Source organism: Bos javanicus, chromosome 27 (assembly GCF_032452875.1).
Source record: "Bos javanicus breed banteng chromosome 27, ARS-OSU_banteng_1.0, whole genome shotgun sequence".
Lineage (NCBI taxonomy): Eukaryota > Metazoa > Chordata > Mammalia > Artiodactyla > Bovidae > Bos > Bos javanicus.
Window position 1 is genome coordinate 8,332,058 of NC_083894.1, and position 2,748 is coordinate 8,334,805.

At 41.4% G+C, this 2,748-nt stretch overlaps 1 non-coding gene across 1 annotated transcript; it reads left to right on the forward strand.

Moving 5' to 3' along the window:
• The first annotated feature begins 2,421 nt into the window (after positions 1-2,421).
• Positions 2,422-2,493, forward strand: TRNAR-GCG (transfer RNA arginine (anticodon GCG)). The gene has a single exon. It is a non-coding gene; the product is annotated as a tRNA-Arg (tRNA).
• The last annotated feature ends 255 nt before the right edge of the window (positions 2,494-2,748 follow it).

The following is a 2,748-nucleotide window of genomic DNA, read 5'->3' on the forward strand; positions in this document are numbered from 1 at the left end:
TTTCTCTAGATCATTTTCTGCTATCCTTTCATGTGCTCCAAGTAATGTTCATTTATTTTTCTATTGAGCATTTCTCATCCTAAAATGATTTTTGTTATCATTTAATTTCAAGTATAACACAGTAAACAGAGAACTGTAATGATGTCAAGAACCAAAAGCGTAATGAGTAGTTTTGCCAGAACAATTAAATCATGTTTTAAAAATATCTATTAGCTACATTCCTGATGTGCCTTCATCTCATTTATATGTGGAAATATTTTCATTGTCATTATATAGGAAAAAATACTTCTTTTATCTAACTTCATTAGGAATGCCTGTGATGTTTGAGCTGGTATTTAAGATAAAATATTTTCCTGTAAGTATGACTTGAAGAGAGATTTGGAAAATTATTAAGTAATGAAATTTCACTTGACCTACAGAGATTTGTTTTAGATATGTCCACGTTTATTCTGAACATTTAACAATTTTTCTTCCCAGGCATCACTTTTCTAACTGACCTTTCTTTAAGAGGAACACTAGCTGATCTCTAGCACTCCTCTGCATTTTTTTTTCCTCCTTCAGGATATAAATTCATAAAGAATAACTGGAAAGTTGTTAAGAAGGAATGGTATTAATAGAATATACTTCATATCTTACATCTTCATTGCTGAGTCTTTATGGCTTTAGATTTGTTAGTCTTTGGAAAAGTTATAACTTTAGCTGTTAGCTTCTAATTTTTTGGAAAGATTGTTAGGCAATTGGAAATATTTGGACCAAGTTATATACTGCCATGTAACAAACCATTCATATATTTGGTAAATTAAATCAAGAATTTAGCTTGTTTTGCTCATGATGCACATTTGGGACAGGGCTCCTGGGTGATTGTGTGTCTTTGTTTCACGCACCATCACCCGACAAGGCTGCTCAGCAGGAACTGAAGGATCCACTTCCGGGGTAGCCCTGAACATGGCTGGCAGTTGGTGTAACTGCTGGCTGGGCTTTTGCTGGCAAAGGCATCATCGCCTTCCCCTGAGGTTTCCCTATCCTCAAGGCAGATGGGGTTCAGAAATGAGTGCCCCAAGAGGTCTGAGTAGAAGCCGCAAGTCATCTTCTGACCTGGCTTCACATCTACCACATTTGTTTGACCAGAAAAATGCTTGCAGCCAGCCTGGATGCCAGGGAGAGCAACCAGACTGCCTCTCTTGATGAAGGCGTGGTGAGGCGTCTGGCCATATGCCATACTGAGTCTGCTCATCAATTTCTTTGATGCCAGTTTTTACCCTTTCTCACATCTGAAATTAAAGACATTTTTGGCAATGGTAGTCTCAGATTCCATGATATTTTCTACTCTCCAGGTTGATCTCTTCTGTGTCTACTTGCTCCCCATCTTTTTAAGAAGAGAGGAGGTCAGCTCCTGATGAGCTGAAGAGTACTGAGGGTATAGTCCAGAGAAATGGAGGTTTACTTAAACCAGTTACAATCTGTGTTGCTGTCTAGCACCACTCCTCCAGTCAGTAAGTGGAAGGAAGGATGGTATCCCAATAAGTCCATACCAAGAAATTCTCACAAGGAAAACTTGGGAAGATTGAGAAGACTGTCCAGGGAGTGTCAGCAGCCACCAATCTCAAGAGTGCTGGAAGCCCTCACACTCGTCTGAAAGGGAGATAGATTCAGACAGTGAGAGCATTCATCACACAACAAAGGTAAACACCTTGGAACACCAAGCTTCCCCCAAGTCCTTACTAACAGGTAGCCTTTCTTACTGGGTGGGAGTGTGTTCAGGTTGTATCAGAGACTGTGCAGACGTATTTGAGGGCACAGTGCCTTGGCGATTTGAAATGAGCTGGTGTTCCTGAAAGAATTGTCCTTTCAATCAATTGACTTAGTGTACCTCCCACCTTTAACAAGGAGACCTTTCAAATCATGTCCACCATGGGAACTTTCCCGGTTAAATTCAGCATTCAGATTTTTGTTGCACTCAAAAAATAATTCTATGCTTGTTTATATAGCTACTACTGAAAACTGCCTTAGAGTATTGTTGAAAGTCTCCATCCTCTGAGAGACTCTGAGACTGTTGTGCTAATTTTCCCCACAAGCTTATTGCCCCTTCTTCCTTCACTCAGCCCCTTGAAGATGTGAAGTTCTCAAAATTTGGCTTCAGGCTTATTTCTTGTTTCACATTCCATGCTTTCACTGAACGTTCCTGTTTTTCCCAATAACGTCAAATATCACCCCTACATTAATGGCATGAAAATTTGTATGTCAGACTCCATCGTTCTCTCATATCTTCCAGGACCATAATTTTTATCTGAACTTCCCTTATATAATCTCTGCTAGATATTATCATCCAGAGACCCACATGTGAACTTACTTCCTATTCCCCCTCCTGAAAAACGATTTTTGTTGTTGTACTCTTGTACTGTTCCTAAGATTCCCTTAGATTCCCTGGTGGCTCAGATGGTAAAGCATCTGCCTGCGATGTGGGAGACCCGGGTTCAATCCCTGGGTAGGGAAGATCCCCTGGAGAAGGAAATGCCAACCCACTCCAGTACTCATGCCTGGAAAATTCCATGGGTGGAGAAGCCTGGTGGGCTACAGTCCATGGGGTCACAAAGAGGGCTTCCCTGGTGGCTCAGACGGTAAAGTGTCTGTCTGCAATGCAGGAGACCCAGATTTGATCCCTGAATTGGGAAGATCCCCTGGAGAAGGAAATGGCAGCCCACTCCAGTATTCTTGCCTGGAAAATCCCATGGTCGGTGGAGCCTGGTA